Source organism: Bombyx mori, chromosome 24 (genome assembly GCF_030269925.1).
Source record: "Bombyx mori chromosome 24, ASM3026992v2".
Taxonomy (NCBI): Eukaryota; Metazoa; Arthropoda; class Insecta; order Lepidoptera; family Bombycidae; genus Bombyx; species Bombyx mori.
Window position 1 is genome coordinate 19040302 of NC_085130.1, and position 18271 is coordinate 19058572.

An 18271-nucleotide genomic window follows, 5' to 3' on the forward strand; every position below is an offset into this window, starting at 1 on the left:
TTACAATTTGCGTAATCACTGGTGATAGGACCTCTTGTGAGTCCGCACGGGTAAGTACCACCACCCCGCCTATTTCTGCCGTGAAGCAGTAATGCGTTTCGGTTTGAAGGGTGGGGTAGCCGTTGTAACTATACTGAGATCTTAGAATTTATATCTCAAGGTGTGTGGCGCATTTACGTTATAGATGTCTGTGGGCTCCACTAACCACTTAACACCAGGTGGGCTGTGAGCTCGTCCACCCTTCTAAGCATTAAAAAAACCCAGGAATTACCGACTTAGATTACAGACATAGATTAAACTAAAGTACAAACTAGATATGTACTCATATAACATGAGTCGATAAAGTAAGGTTCAATTTTATAATTTCAACAGTATTTTAAAGCTCTGTTTTTAAATCTCTCCACTAGCTACGATTGTGATGGTACTCTCTCTTTTAGCGGACATTTTCTAATACACTAAGATGGTGCTTCTTGCTTCTACCCTCTATATTATGCACTCTTATCTGTATAGTATTTATATTAATGTCTCTATTGAGTTGTATAAACTCTCTTGCAGGCGCTTTTGGAGGCAGCTGTTAGCAAATTCCACCCCTCCTGGATGACTCCGTGCTCGCCCACATGTCCTGGTAAAACTGGAAAAGTCACTAGGATTACTATCCTCCAAACGCTTTGAAGTCTTTCTACCTAGATTTGGTAGTGGACTTCTTAGTCGCCACAAAATTATAGAATCACAATTGAATTTTTCTGGAGCGACAAGCGCTAATGGATTATATCAAAATACGTAATAATGTTTTTCTTTAGTCATTTCCTGTTACAATTGCAATGACAAATACTAAAGGTTCTTGGTTTCAATGATTCTACTTCTGCTTTAGATAAGATAAAACGTTAATGATGTACAAAGATATTTGATAAAGCAATTTATACGTCATAGCGATAAAGGATTTTTGTTTTTATTTCATAAACAAAAGTGTTCGGTGGGTAAGTACACACAATGATGTTTTGGTATTGTTACGCGCTGTGGTTCATCGTAATGAGGAGATCGTCCACCCATCTAGGCAAATATTTTTAAAAAACGCGATGGACTGTGAATTCTTGGTATTTTAGTAAAAATGTGTTATTATTGATGAAATACAAATCATAGTTTGGGGAATACTTAACGACGAAAGGAAGATCTTCCACCGAGCGGATGATATTGCTCGGTAGACCGACGGTCCGAATGTTGTTGTTCGGAACTTGTATATATGCGCTTTATCTTGAAAATGTCGTAAGCGAGATTCAGGCATCTGTCAAATATCTTGCGTTGTATGATGGCTACCCGCCACATCACTCCCCTCCGAGACTGGAGGTCGTGTCATTTAGTATGCGTTGTCCGTGCTGAGATTAGCTTGCAAGGGCCAGTGCTGCTCGAAGTTTGCAGTGAGTCGAAACTGAGCTTGAATGCTGCGTGCGTGTCGCCAGTGCTGCTCGAAGTCTGCGGTGAGTCGAGACTGAGCTTGAATGTTGCGTGCGTGTCGTGCGTAGTCCATGTGATGCAGAGCTGCCACGCCGGAGATGTGTGACCCCAAGCGTTGATGATCCGGTCGTGGGCTGCGACGAACTGTAGCGGCGTGATGAGGCAGTGAAGTTGCGTGCCGTAGGACCAGGAAGCGCGGTGAGTCGGCTGCGATGGTCCTGTTGAGCCTGCGATGCTGGCTTGCTGTGGGACGACTGTCAATGACGTACTTTTATCTGCGAGAATGCGGGGATTGTGGTAGCCGAAGTTTATGATGCGCTGATGATGAATCAGAAGGTTGCGTGTTCAAATCACGTCGGAGGTAACCAGTTTGGGGGGCTTAAACGACGGAGGGAAGATCTTCCACCGAGCGGGTGATATTGCTCGGTAGACCGACGGTCCGAATGTTGTTGTTCGGAACTTGTATATATGCGCTTTATCTTGAAAATGTCGTAAGCGAGATTCAGGCATCTGTCAAATATCTTGCGTTGTATGATGGCTACCCGCCACAATAGAACACAAAACGGGTGAAAGCAAAAGAAACAGTAAAAAAAGAAACCGAATCTATGTCTATGGCGCGTTGCACAATACTATTGGTTTACACCACGGAGGTTTGACGTCAGTCCGGTCGTCCAACTTATGCCAAATTCCAATTCCTCTATGCGGCATGATAACAGGTCATGCTTAGCCGATCCCACGTTATGACGGATAAGGGGGAGAAAAAATATGTGTGTGTGTGCAAGTCACACACGGTAGAAGTGAAACTTATAAAAACTAAGAATAATCGCAGCTTCGCAAGGGTCAACCACCAACCACTCCGCAGAGCAATGGAGCAACCTCACCCTGGGGGAACCGTCTGCATGATCACGGTATCTCCACGCCAGGTAACTATGATTTAGCAAGAGAAATACGAGAACGTCTATCAACTGTGTAACATCTCGTCACCGCGATTCAGGAATTGTTGAATTTACGTGCTAAATAGAAATAATTGTAAATCATCTTTTATAGTATGAGGTAGCGCCCTCTGTGAATTGATATTTTAACTTCACGTTTCATTTTTTCGTTTCATTGAGTTTGATATCACACCCAACGATTCTAAAGAAGTTTCACTTCAAGGGAGTTATTCCCTCATAGTACTTCATCATGCTGCGGTAATTGGAGAGGAGAGAATGTCATAGTGGTCGTACCATGGTCGATACTGTTACACCGGTAAGAGTAACGCCATTTATCGCCGAATAACCGAACGAATATCGAAGGATCTAGTGGCATCTAGAACGCTCGAGAAGTGCAACGCTATCTATTGTCAGATAGCGGAAACACAATACTCGACTTATGTGGAATATTCTAGAAAATTCTAGGGATGTCATATCAACTATAAAAGCGTTGCAGAGATGGCACGCAGTCAGTTAGTGATCGAATGTACTCGAAGCGAAACAGCGGACAGATCACCTGAAGCGAAGCGGAGGAAGTGAAGGGAGAATTTTAAGGTGCTAGTTAAGTGTTTTAAGAGTTAAATGCAGTTTTAACACTTCAGTAGAATTTTTATTTATCCTGAACCCCGGCGCGTAACGATATTAATCCGTGGGACTGTGGTAATAGTTTCAGGGCGTGTAAGAGGTCATGATTCTTCGAGATAGCGGCGCGGCACGATAACCTTCTTATCATAGCGGCCGCAAAATACATTCCCGACCCGGACGACGCGGGGTAAGGAATAACTAACATTAAACATGTATTGTCAGATCCCCCGATCCACTCGCAATGTTTTCATACATTCCAAACACTGATAGCGGTTCTCTTCAACGAGAAATGTAACCCACAGACACAGCCCACTGAGTTTCTCGTCGAATCTTCTCAGTTGAGTTCTATAGACTTTTCTTAGGCTCCGTCAATATAGTGTTATGGTAAATGTCTAAGCTAAGGATCGCAGCAGATGGAGGGGGATCGTACGGGAGAAGCTGATGCAGCGGCGGAGTCACGACCCTCAGTAATGAGGAAAACGTTCCGAGGAGGAGGAAATGTCTAAATGACTGGACCATAAGAAATAAATATTGACAATTGTGATCTAACCGTGCCTAACTGTGCCCCTTCAAGCCGAAACGCATTACTGCTATACGGCAGAAATAGGCGGCGTGGTGGTACCTAACCGTGCGGACTCACAAGAGGTCCTACCACCAGTAAATTAATAAAAAACCAGTAAAGTCAAATAATTTTTTCTTACACTATTTTTAATTCTAATTTATTAAACTTTATTTTCTATTTTTTAGTTGGATTTTCTATAAAAGCGTATTTTGTTAGTTTTTTTAAACTATTATTTGAGTCGACTATTATCAAAGCCGGCAATCTGACTTTTGGACAATGATTGGTAAATCAGAAAAACGAATTATTGACTTTGTATTCCATTGGCAGTCACAAAACTCTTCGGAACGAAATCTTAGATAAATAACAGGTTAACTATTAACCTTTATTTAGTGAAGGTTTTGAACTGTATTCTTTGAAGGAGACGATTATATTCAAATCAATCTGTATTGACATATCAATAAAAATATTTTGTCCAAATGCACAGATTGCCACCTTTGATAATAGACGACTCATTTATTCCAGTGTGTTTTGGACCTCGAGACCGAACAACTTTAATACATAACTATACTTTATTATATGACTGTGTAAGTGGAAACCATTTTTAAGTGAAATCCCTAACAAAAAACCGTCTCCCACGATCTTGTCTGTTCCTTTCCGATTCGTTTATAATTAGTGAGTTAAAACGAGACAGAAGATAAGTCGATAAAATATTTCAGCTGTTCAACCTAAATTTGTTCGTTGTGCTGTCTCGTTTCCGCTTGAAAGGTTCGTAGCTTGAAAGAGTGGAACAAAAGAGGGACAAAAAGAAGACGTCAGCTGTTCACGGCCTCTAGTGGTTTTTTTTGTGAAGCAAAAGCAGGTTGAAGCATCCAGCCAGCTGTTTTGTATTTTGTAAATATTATTATCATCTTTCAAAATGATTCCTTCGTAAAGGTTTGATTCCGCTATCTATCTCGTAACTTATTGAAAATAATCTTTGAATCTGAAAATTGTGAATCAGCATAAAAGACAACCCTTTTCTTGTAATCTAGACATATAAATAAAATTGGAGTGTCTGTTTGTAATATTGAAATAGCCTCTCTTTACTACATGCATATGAATGTACATATATTATATACGGTAAATACACCAAAATAACACGTTTTACAAATTTAACTTTTTTTTTTTTTTATTGCCTTTGTAGGCAGACGAGCATACGGCGCACCTGATGGTGAGTGGTTACCGTCGCCCATGGACCTCAGCAATGCCAAGGGCAGAGCCAAGCCGCTGCCTACAAATGTCTGTTTGTTCCGGCTAATCTCTGGAACGTCTGGACCTATTTTGACGGGACTTTCACTGATAGGTAGCTGATGATATAAAGAGTAACTTAGACTACTTTTTTTAGACTAGCTTCGCCCCGCTAATAATAATAATAATTTATAATTTACGATGACATATGAGTATTATTCAAATTTATGTTACGTGTGTATAGTTTATATTATCACGTAATGAACCGACAATGTCCGTGTCGCGGCCCATAGACACCATTAAAACTATTTAACAACGCGAAGCGTTTAAATGTTAATGTCATTATATAACATTACCTACTGTATAATTAGAATTGTGGGTTTTTTGGTTTATTTGGGAAAATTTAATTCGAGATAAGTAAAATATTAATAAAGTATGTTAAGATAATAAATAAATAAAATAATTTAATGTTAAAATTATTATTTATGTGTAAATTTAATCTACTGTATATACATGGTTTTTATATTATTACTAGTTGCTACCCACGACTTCGCCCGTGCTGTCAAGATAAAGTGTCAGTGTAGTTTCCCGTGAAAATAAGATATTTTTTCAAGATAAAGCGTAGCTTGCTATATATCACTCTTCTAACTAAAACGACACTTTATAAAAAATCATGTCAATCCGTTGGTTTGTTTCGACGTGAAAGAAGGACAAACAAACATACTGTTACTTTTATGGTATTAACTTATAAAATATGTACATTTATTTTTAAAAATAAGCAAATAAACTAACTATTAAAGAAGTATGAATAGCCTCCGTTGTCAGCCTTCAAACATAATTTAAAAAAATTAAAACTCAATGGTATCTCTGTTTTTACCAATTTTTTCTCGTTGAGTAGGTTTTGATTTTATAAAACAATTAAATAATAACTATATTAGGCACCCATGCTATTTATTGATGACATGGGCATTACAACTTGAATCCATTCTGAGAGATGAGATCAAACCGTCTTTAACGCTTATTTACGGCTTAATTTTAATACACAAAGTTTTTTACTTCCTCGTCAAATTTATCTTTAGGTTACATTTATTTACCTACTTCAATATTTTATTCAAACTCGTGATATTTTTACTGACATAACATTGATAGATAGTGTACGTACATACTCTTTTAATTTTTAATATACCTACCTAAATACTTTAATTTTATCAATATTAAATTTCAGTGTTGTCCTGACCTATGACCCAAGGTCACACAAAATACTAACGGACTCTTCATTCCATTTTATATATCTACTCTATATCTAGAACGCAGTAGTTATGTTACGAAATCAAGAATTTGTGTCAAAAACATTAATTATGCTTTATAATAACAACGATAATAGCGATAAATGAACGCTGTAATAATAACAAAACAGACTGTTATCAAGTAGGTATGTTTGCAATGAGACCGACGAAAATAGCGTGCGCCATTTTGATCCGATAATCCAACCGAAAGCAGTGGCGACCGAAATGTACTGTGTTCTTTGTGTTGTAAATGTACTACATTTGGTCGGGGTATGTCCCCTACCTCCATGTTTTGCTTGAAGTTTTTTAATTCTCTAGTGGACTGATTGGCGTCGGGTTGAATTTAAAGTTATCCATTCATGAACCAGAAGTATCAAATCGACTTTTGGTAGTTTACTTTCAGTTTGAACAAATTCGTAAAGTCCGTTTTGTTTTAATTGAAATTTCTATATTTTCTCACGTTAATTTTATTTAATATTACGGATGACATAAATATTTTTGAGTTATATTTACTGTCTTCGAATTTTGAATGAAATCTTTGTGATCATTAACTAAAGTAATTAGATGGGTGAAAAACAAGTTCTGATACCATGGGCTCTGTTGCCATATTGTCGTGGCCTAAAGGATAAGACGTCTGGTGCATTCGTTGTTGCGATGCACCGGTGTTCGAATCCCGCAGGCGGTTACCAATTTTTCGAATGAAATACGTACTTAACAAATGTTCACGATTGACTTCCACGGTGAAGAAATAACATCGTGTAATAAAAATCAAACCCGCAAAATTATAATTTGCGTAATCACTGGTGGTAGGACCTATTGTGAGTCCGCACGGGTAGGTACCACCGCCCTGCCTATTTCTGCCGTGAAGCAGTAATGCGTTTCGGTTTGAAGGGTGGGGTAGCCGTTGTAACTATACTGAGACCTTAGAACTTATATCTCAACGTGGGTGACGCATTTACGTTGTAGATGTCTATGGGCTCCAGTAACCACTTAACACCAGGTGGGCTGTGAGCTCGTCCACCCATCTAAGCAATAAAAAAAAAAAGTCAGACAGCCGGTCGTAAAACTCATGGTAAATCTCTATATACATAGTATGAAGCCTAGCCCACTAAGTTTCTCGCTGGATCTTTTCAGAGGGCCGCGTTTCCGATCCGGTGGTAGATTCTGCAAAACACTGCTCTTGCTAGGGTCAGTGTTAGCAACACTCCGGTTTGAGCCCCGTGAGCTCACCTACCCACGTTAGGGTGGAGCTGAAATAGCCTCTCAAGGCTATCAGCATAGGTAGGAAAAAAAAATGAAGCCTGCTTATTAGTAGTCGGCATGGTAAGTAATCTACTGATCGTGTCCTACGTAACGGGACAAGGATTAGAAGAAGAAAAAGTTTTGTTCTACTGTATTTTGATGTGAGGCACGACCACTAATGTCGAAACGAATTTCATCCAGAAAAAGAAGATTAGTTGTGCTCTTTACAACATGCACTTCAGGCTAACGATGACCAGTTAAATGAACAAGAAACGTACAACAAAATATTAGCGAATTCCTCAAAAAACTCTCCTTTTCATAATAGGAACACTAAAAACGAACGTGACCTTCTGTTATCGGTAACTCGAAGTGAGTAAATAATCCTTTTTAAGAAACTATGTGTGAACCTTTTCAATAGTTTCCCAGCCCATTCAATACCTCGCTTCGAACACAACTAAGTTGCTGCTTATCGTACAGATGAGTCTTGAATTTTATTCTTCTACTTTTGTCATGTCGATCGTGATTTACATTTTAAAACACTACTTTTGGGTCATCTAGGATTTAATGACAATAATTATGATAACTTTCTTGTCCTTGAATATTGGAATTAGGGCGAATGTGTTTATAAATACCAATGACGAAAAAAAGGGCAGTGAGAAACTTAGGCTTCAAGAATCTTAAATTAAAAAGTTTTTACCATTTTATTCGTTATTTTCAGATAAGCGACTAAAATACTTTATAATGCAAAATATTTATATATCTTTTATAGTTTTTATAAATATTGTAAATTACTTAAACATATTCTCCAAAATTAATACTGTCCAGTTAATGATACATTAGATTTAATTTAATTAGATAGTAACTTACATATGATTGTGTGGGTGTGTGCGCGCGGTTCTGTATGTGTGTGTGTGAGTGTGTGCGCGAGCGCATGTGTATATATACATGTATACACAAGGTATTTAAGCATCTGTTCAGTTGTTATAATTTTTCTGTATGCTGTATTTTCTGTATGTTTTGAATTGCAATCCAAATTGTTATAATAAATATTTGATGAATCTATAATTTCTAGGGTTGTAATTTGTTTTGTGCATCAATAATGAAAAAAAATCCAAACATTGAGACAGACAAAGTGATTATTTTTTGTTTTATACTTTAAACGGGTCCATGTCTGGAGGATAATAAGGTTTCCCCTGCGAAACTTAATCTTCCTACTCAGACATTTTCAGTACGAATCAATCAGAGCCGTAGTTACACGTTTGTCCTAGTCCTGTTTGTGGAGGTTTGAATCATTGACATTAAAGCCTTCGTCAAACAGAACGCGTACTTAGCGCCGCGTACTTAACGTCGCGCTCTTCAAATTGACTAGATAACGCTCCTTGACGCAACGCATTCGCCAAATCATAGCGCCTTTCGATAGCAGTGTGAAAATTTAAAAGTATTAAGAAATCGAGTGATTCAGATGTGGCATTGTATAAGCATGGGTATTTTCTAACTATTTATATCATTTTTTCGGACATTATCTAGTATTTTAATACACATTCACTCGGACGCTAAAATAAAATTTGTAAAAAATTACAACGCCTGACGTCAAAGCGTCCTAACGCCGCGACAGAGCGCTGCGTACTTATAGCGTTGGGGCTCTGTTTGACGGTATGTTACCATAGTAGTATATACAACACATCTCGGCGTCATAGAGCGGCGTCAGTTTAGCGCTCTGACGCGCGCTAATTACGCATTCTGTTTGACGAAGGCTTAATTTTTTAAAAGCTATTCTTTATTATTTATATTATTTTATAGAATTTCATTCAACTTCATTATGATTGCTTACGTACATACATACATTTTTATTCTCTGCGTTAATGTCATTAATCTCACAAAATATCATTGCTATATAACAAAACATTTTTTTAAGTACTATTTAGCTCTATTTTGAGTGCCTCAGACATAAAACTGTTCAATACAAAGGTAATTCTTGTTTCAAGTCATATAATAATTTTATCGTTTATTTATTGGACGAAACCCGACAAAGTGGTGTCTATTAGTCAGTAGAGTAGATGATTGTATCGTCAAACAATGTCTTAACAATATCATTTTAGGAAGCGTTCTTGTAGTAAAACGTTGCTTCAATATCATTAAAACAAATTTTAATTCACAACATTTTAAATTTAGAATAATAATGGATACCATGGATGGTTCCTTTTTGTATTTATATTTTGATATTAAGCAATAAAGAGCCAATTTTATAATTTTGAAAATAGGATCGTGTAATGTAAAAATGTGCATGAATAGATCGCTGTACGTCCCCACTGCGCAACTAGAACGGCGCAGCCGCCATTGTTGTATAAATAAGCGATCGCCTGTGCGTCACGTAGTCGAAATCGAGAGGTGAAGGTGTGAATAATGGAGAGGTGGCGTCCATATTGCATTCAAATAATAATCGATAATCACCGGAGCTAGCAGCAGCGACCGCCGACGAAACTGTTGTGAAAGTGAAGCAGTGCAGTGTTTCGACGTGTCATCTACGTTGATCGACAGCGATTTGAGGCTCAATACGGCGGGTCGCGCACGCCATCGTTGCCCAACGTACAACGCAACGAACCAGTTCCGTTACGCGCTCTCGAGGGCGCCAGCTCCTCGGTCTAAAGTGATAAGTGAAATATCTGCCGTCTGTAAGAAGCACGAGAGAGGGTCGGCGCCATGAACCAAGCTCAGAGCCAAGTCCGAGGGCGGCGTCGCGGTTCCCGCACTCAGGTCCCGGTGAGGCGCGGTCGCGAAGAGAGGTACGCGGGCAGTAAGTGGGGCGCAGCACCCGCCGCCGCCGCCTTGCCGCCGCCACCCACACACTGGCGCCGTTGCCGACCGGAGCCCGATCGCGCGCTGCCACTCAAGCTGCTGCTCAACGTGGCGTAGGCCGCCCGCAATCCCCAGAGACTCTTAAGTTAGTGTTAGTGCACGGGGGCGCAGCTCCCAGCCCGGCGCTGTGGGGCTGCGCTCGCGTTTCTCTTGTGCTAAGTTTTTATTTTGTGAACGCGATGCGCGTATTGTTGCGACGTCGGCACCGGCTCCCGGAACGAGCGACCGCGAGCCTTCGCCGCCGCGCTTCTAAATTCCGGCGTTAGGTATTATTTTGAGAAAATTTTAGTAGGTAAGTCAAGCGCGGCGGTCGCGGTCTCCGCCGTCGCCACTCACCTCCTATCCGCTTCAAAATACGAGAAAAATCACAAAAAAAATCAGCGGAAGTAGGTAGTGGCGACCGGTGGGGGCCGCACCGCCGTCAGGCCCGGCGCTTCGCCCCTCGGCCCCGTCGCCTTGCACCCGCAAGCGGTCTCGGCGGCGCTACCGTTTTATTGATTGTGGGTCCAGAGAGCCGACCGCCCGCCCGAAGCTGCCACGACCTTGTTAATGTGTATGAAGACGTAAGGATGTGCAGTAACTCTTAAACGGTGGAGCGTCGGGCGGGCGGCGGCGAGCCCGCGTCGCCTCGCATTTTTTTATTGTATAAATGAGATCGACTCTTGCCGTTGCAGGGCGCTGAACGTTGCATTTGTTAGTTAAATGAGGCGTTATTATATTTTAATAGAGCTGGGCGCTGAGGCTCGTCGCGCCGGGTCCCGGAGCGTCGCTCCACTAGTCGTATCGTTTTATTTATCTCGAGACCAATGTATTGTTTATTTGTAAGCGGCCGGCTGCGCTCTGGCGAGAGACACACAAACCCGAAGTAAGACCATTAGCTCAGACCTCGCCGTACAGAGCTTTAAATAAATTTGGTGAGCGCAAGCCGGACGTTCCTAATTCTAGTTGTAGATTTTTAAAAATTAACGATACGGTATTACCGGTACCGATATGTTGACAATTGGAAGATATATTGATCTCAGCTGCGGGCGTCGTGTCCGTTTTATTCTCAGGAGCTTCTGTCATGTACAAAAGATATTTGGAGTTTTACAAATTTTTTATAATTAGTTTGTAAAATACTTTAAGTGAAGATGGTGCGCGGCGTCCTAGCCGTGCGGGACACCCGCAGCGTCCCTAACTGTCCTTACCCTTCCCGTCCTGTTTCCCTCCTTTCCTAGGGCTCTTCGGAGTCCGCCAAATGTTTCATGATTTTTTTAACGAGAAGTCTAAAATCAGCTTTTCACTCTTCACGAGTGGAGCAAATCTAGGTATTGAAAGAAACTAAGGTGACATGAAGCAATAAAGTTTATTCTTGAAGAAAAAAAAAACAAGTGAAGAGAGAAAAAGACTGGCTTCAAAACTACTGGAAAATAATTGGTGAGTTGTCAATTTGACGATTGGTTTGATATTATTATATTATTGCAGCATCCATCCAGTTAATGTGACTTGTAGTGTTTTGGTTGGCAGAAGCTTTAGATAATGGTCACTGATAATTCTAGGAATGGTATGGTGCTATTTTGCAGCAGATGTTTGGAGACCATTGAAAATAAAAGCTATTTTCTGGATTATTTTTCTTACAGTCTCATGTAAATTAAAATATCTATTATTCTGGTATTAAATACATCATTCAGTGCTAGGAACTCTGGAACAAATGATATCTAACTAAATATGTAACTGCTCGCAAGCTAGGTATATTCCCAGAGTTCTGGATATCTGAAACATTAAGACCAGACCCACTATGCTCTGGCTCTGAATATTCAAGATCTTTAATGTGACTAACCAGATACTATGGAACCTGGATCCAACTGTATTATAATACTCCAGTACTTTTCTCTGAGCTAATCTCAGGTCAGAAATTGTCTATTAGGCTTATTGTTGGCAGTGAGTTGGATTTACACAATATCTTATGATTGAGGCTACTTGTACACTTTGCTCCTAGTGACTGTTAACAAAGTTAATTGCAAAGTTTATAAAGTTGTGTTTGTGCCCATGAACTAACTGCTATTAAGTAATAATACACATTTGTTGGCTGAAATTTTTAGGTTAGGTTTTAGGAAATTTTTAGGCACTTTGAATTATTCTCAATGTAACAACCTAATTCAATGATATTTGTGTGTGTTATGTGTTGGAAATAATATTCTCCCCTTTATCCTTTCGCCTTTTTTCTTGGATTGAAAAAGCAACAAAGCCTATATATTCAAGCTTAAGGGCTATCGTAGGTTTTTTTTAATTCGTGTTTTTATTTCTAGTTTTTCAATCTAGTCAATGACAAAATAGTTTCGAATAATATCTGAAAACAAATATGGCAGGCATGTTGAGTTTCTCTTGGCCGCCCTTATAATAATTGTAGGTCTTATTAGAACATATTATGATAGATACATACTAATATTAAACCGAAGTGCCTTTGAATCCTTTGAATCAATATAATGGTGGCATAGTTTATCAAAATAAAAAACAGTTATTTTAAAAGTAGGATTGGAATGACGGTCGTTTGAAATAGGTAATGCGTTAATTTTTGTAAAGAAGCAGGTACGTGTGAATATTTTTAATGGCAGTGCGCCTATATCTGGTGCAAAACTCGCGCGTTGCAATAGATCTATGGTTTGTAGAAACAGCGAATTAATAGCACCTCTCTTGTATTGTTATTGATGGTCTCGCAATAGCCCACGTATCCTAGGGTGTTCAATGGTTCCTTATGTTTTATACTTAAATCAGTTATGTGTCAACAGTGTTTTCCTACCTATGCTGATAGCCTTGAGAGGCTATTTCAGCTTCGCCCTAACATGTAAGTGAGCTCACGGGGCTCAAACCTGACGACGATGCTAACACGAACCCTAGCAAGAGCCGCGCTTCGCAGAATCTACCACTGGATCGGAAACGCGACCCACGAGAAGATCCGGCGAAAAACTCAGTGGGCTGTGTCTATAGGTTAATTCGCTCGTCAAGACCTTCTTCGCAAGCGACGATTTCGACGAGGACGATGACTGGGGAGAGACCTACACATTGGTTGAAGGCCGCCATATTTAGAAATGAGGTCTAAGTTTGAAATGCCTTTTTTTTTCAAAATAAGCTAGTAGTCTCGGCGGATTGTGCAACAGTCTGGCGTGCGGCTCAATATATACGCGTCCGTTGTTTTGTTTTCTCGTAAGCTCGCTTACCTTTGCTGTGTGCTTATTGCGAGATTTTTAACAAATCAAATCAAATCAAAAAAGTTTTATTCAACATAAATGAAAGTACATACTTATTGAACGTCAAAAGAATTACCGCCAATTCACAAGAATTAGCCTCCGTCCTGAGAAGAATTGGCAAGAAACTCAGCGGGCATGTTTTTTTTTTTTTTTTTTTTTTTTAATATTAGATTTTTATTTTTATATTAAATATTTTTTTTTTTTAAATATTCATATTACAATAAGTAATTATAACATAACAATTTTACAATATTGAAATTCCCGGAGCGAGCAACTCATTCCCACTAAAGTTAACCACGTAAAAGTTAACTCTTTGTATGCAGTTGGAACGTTTGCCTACGTTTGTCGCTAGGGGCGCTGTTCCAACTACATACAAAGAGTTAACTTTTACGCTATCGAGAACGTTAAAAAACTCGCAATGAGCAGACTGATGGTAGGGCGCCTGAGCCCGCGCGGGCGTGTACCACCACCACTGCCTATTTCTGCCGCGAAACTAATGCGTTTCCGTTTCATAGCCATTGTACTTTAGAACTGAGAATTCGAACTAAGGAGGGTGACATTTACGTTATTGATGTCTATAGGCCCCGGCAAGTACCTACATATTGACTATAAAATTAAAACATTATGTAACCAGTATAGTTGGACAAATATCACACAACACCAGACGAGCATTCGCAGGAACCCGTAACGGCAAAGGAAAAGTCTCTAGCATTAATTTAAGTGTATATTCGAGAAAGAGAATAGCAGTAATGCATTTTGTAGCCAATTCACGATGATTTTTCGAAGAAAAACCCAAGAAAATTAAAATAGTCATTGAGAAAAATTACACTAAACCATCTTTTGAGTATAGTAACGGTCCGGTGTCCCTTAGAAATAAGGTGACACTCTACAAAACTTGCATACGCCCCGTCATGACCTATGCAAGTGTAGTGCTCGCTCACGCGGCCCGCACTCACTTAAAATCCTTCCAGATTATTCAATCCCGTTTTTGCAGGATAGCCGTCGGAGCCCCGTGGTTCGTCAGGAACGTCGACCTCCACGACGACCTGGACTTGAGAGTCCATCAGTAAGTATCTTCAGTCGGCGTCCATGCGCCACTTCGATAAAGCGGCACGACACGAGAACCCTCTCATCGTGGCCGCCGGTAACTACATTCCCGATCCTGCGGACAGAATCCTGCGAACCCGTCGCTTGCGACGAAGGGCTCGACGAGTAAATTAACTCTCAGACACAGCCCACTGAGTTTCTCGCCGGATCTTCTCAGTGGGTCGCGTTTCCGATCCGGTGGTAGATTCTGCGAAGCACGACTCTTGCTAGGGTTCGTGTTAGCAACGTCATCAGGTTTGAGCCCCGTGAGTTCACCTACAAACGTTAGGGTTACGCTGAAATAGCCTCTCAAGGCTCTCAGCTTAGGTAGGAAAAAAAAAAAAGGTCCGGTGTAGTGTATCTTTTTTTTTTATTATTGCTTTGGTGGGTGGATGAGCTCACAGCCCACCTGGTGTTAAGTGGTTACTGGAGCCCATAGACATCTACAACGTAAATGCGCCACCCACCCTTCAAACCGAAACGCATTACTGCTTCACAGTAGAAATAGGCAGGGTGGTGGTATCAACCCGTGCGGATTCCCAACAGGTCCTACCACCAGTAAAAAACCTACCTACTACCTACCCCACCACCTACGAAAGCGTTGATAAACAATGAAATGTCTTGTGTCAGATACCTCCTACTCGCGTCACTTCCCTCTTTATCGAGAGACGTGAATCCGCGCTGCATTATTCTCTCATGAACGATTTCCCTCCATCTGCGATCCTCGTGGATCCTTTGTGGAGGGCATCGCGGAACTTGAAGTTCAGAGAAGATTGAATTTGGTCCGACCATCTCGTGGGGCTGCGTCCTCTGACACGTCTGTTCGATACGCCTATGCCTATTCGTATAAACATATGCCAAGAAGTTGCGTGTCTCTTTTGCCAAGCGGTCCCAAGACAAGGAATAACTGCTCAGATCCGTTTTTTAAAGAAGGCAGAAGATCTAGCATATGATCCCCGTGTCGACGAATAGAAGTTAGTATAAATAAATGAAATGTTAATGCAACGAAAACAATTTTATTTATTAACTAAGGTTATCTCCGAAAAAAATTTTTTACATCTTTGGATTGTAGACGATTACTAAAAAATCTTGATCGTGCTATAGGTTGATATCAACTATTTAAAATTTGACATTTTTTTATTAAGCTATTGCATAGCTTTTATCGCTGTCTTTGAGCGCAACGGCCGAATCAAGAAATTCCGTAACGAAAATAAAACCTAACATCCCCCACTCCGCCTATCATGTTGCTCGCGTTCAACTTATTCACACGTTGCGCTTGTGTAGTGTTTGTGAATAAGCGCGCGGCGTGACGTCACACTGCATGCGCATCATGAAAAATCTGCCTATCGCTTTTTTATTTTTTTATTGCTTATATGGGTGGACGAGCTCACAACCCACCTGATGTTAAGTGGTTACTGGAGCCCATAGACATCTACAACATAAATGCGCCACCCACCTTGAGATATAAGTTCTAAGGTCTCAGTATAGTTACAACGGCTACCCTACTCTTCAAACCGAAACGCATTACTGCTTCACGGCAGAAATAGGCAGGGCGGTGGTACCTACCCGTGCGGACTCACAAGAGGTCCTACCATCAGTGATTACGCAAATTATAATTTTGCGGGTTTGACTTTTATTACACGATGTTATTATTCCTTCACCGTGGAAATCAATCGTGAACATTTGTTAAGTACGTATTTCATTAGAAAAATTGGTACCCGCCTGCGAAATTCGAACACCGTTGCATCGCTACATACGAACGCACCGGACGTCTTATCCTTTAGGCCACGACGACTTCAAATCTCTCAAATCAATCTCTCTCTAGCGCGGTCTAGCTTATGAGTGTGAAGGGGACAGTTAACGTTTTGCTTTTGTTAATGTTTATAAATAATATAGCGTGGTCTTAGTTTATTATTGTTTTAATATCAAATTATTATTGTCTAATTATAATTGCATAAGTTGATAAAAAATGCTATGCAATAGCTTTACCGCGGCAGTCCCCAAGTTTTATTATTGAATGATTACTGGTGGCCTTTCCAGTTTCACCAGGACAGGTGGGCGAGCAAAGGCTCAGCCAGAAGGGGTGGGATTTGCTAACAGCTGCCCGAGCGCCTCCGAAGGAGACCTAACAGCTCAAGAGCAGCTGCTTCGCGAATGAATCTACTACCGGATCGGAATCGCGACCCGCTGAGAAGATCCGACGAGAAACTCAGCGAGCTGATGCATGGGTTAGGTTGCAGGTCGAAGTTGTCGAGTTCGACGAGTACGGTTACCGGGGCCCCTAAGCCTGCTCCTAGTGTTAGAGCTGAAGGCGTCTAGTGCAAAGGTTATTGGATCTTATGGATCCGTAAGGACGTGTCTAGGGCGGTCCCCGAGTGCCACACGTGTCTTTTTGTTTAGTCTAAACATCCAAATCGTTTAAGACCAAAACTAATCTAATTTACTAATTCAATCCTTTTTTTTAAATCTGTTTCCAGGCGAACCGTTTTTAAGTTACCAGATTAACCGCCACTGATGCTCAAAGTCTTCCGGGAATACAGGCGGTGGGGCTCACACTTTCCTTAATAATATTTTAATAAATAAAAATTGTACAAATACATGAAAGCGTGTACCAGTCGATGCTATATTTACAGTTTTTCAATAAACATTTATTGTCTCGTCGAATAAAATCGCTTAGTTACTAATGTAGCCGGTAGGCAGCGGCTTGGCTCTGCCCCTGGCATTGCTGAAGTCCATGGGCGACGATAAACACTCACCATCAGCTGGGCCGTATGCTCGTCTGCCTACAAGGTAATTCGGCCGTATCAAAGATGCGTATTTGCATTATTTTTATTAATTAAACCTTTAATTATGCTCACGTTTTTTTAAAAGCACCGCGACCAACGGGCCGCCTTTTAGGTTAGGCCGAGCCTATAGATGAAAAAACGAACCCTAAAATAAATTTATTGAAATTTATTAACGCTCCACTAAAATTGCTTAACAATATTATAAATGAGCGATAGAAAAACCAGTAGGGTAACGACAAGTTCTTTTATTTCTGAGAAAAAGCGGGTAGAATTTGTTGAGAAGGCTTTTTTTATTAACACTTCTTCTTCTTCTGTTTGATTATCGCACCTTTAGCCATTTTTGTTGCAAATCATACTTACTGGTGGTAGGACCTTTTGTCAGTCTGCACGGGTAGGTACCACCGCCCTGCCAATTTCTGCCGTAAGCAGTAATGTGTTTCGGTTTGTTTTTCCACGCAAATCGCTTCAATATAAAAGTATTACAATTAACCATTATTGATGGGGTTCGAAGCAAGAGTAAATCAGCTAGTTACAAAAAAAAAAAACATAAATCAAGCAAGAATAAATATTTTATCAACTTTTTTCGTTTAAACGCTCCTCCTGTAAATCTACGAATTTGAAGTTAGCGTAGTGTTCATTGGAGGCATCGATTTAGGTTGTAAATGTCTGGGCTCCAGTAACCACTTAACACCAGGTGGGCTGTGAGCTCTTCCACCCATCTAAGCTTCTCGTCAGGCGGCGTCTATGGCTGTCGATATTCCTGAGCAGACTTCAGGCGTTACCTACAACAGTGTGGTGTACCTAACCTTTTTTTATCCTACCTATGCTGGTAACTTGGGGCTATTCTAGCGTCACCGAGCGAGTAAGTGAGCAGGGGGCTCTGACCTGAGGACGTGGCTAACACTAGCCCTAGCAAGAGCCGTGCTTCGCAGAATCTACCACCGGATCGGAAACGCGACCCACTGAGAAGATCCGGCGAGAAACTCAGTGG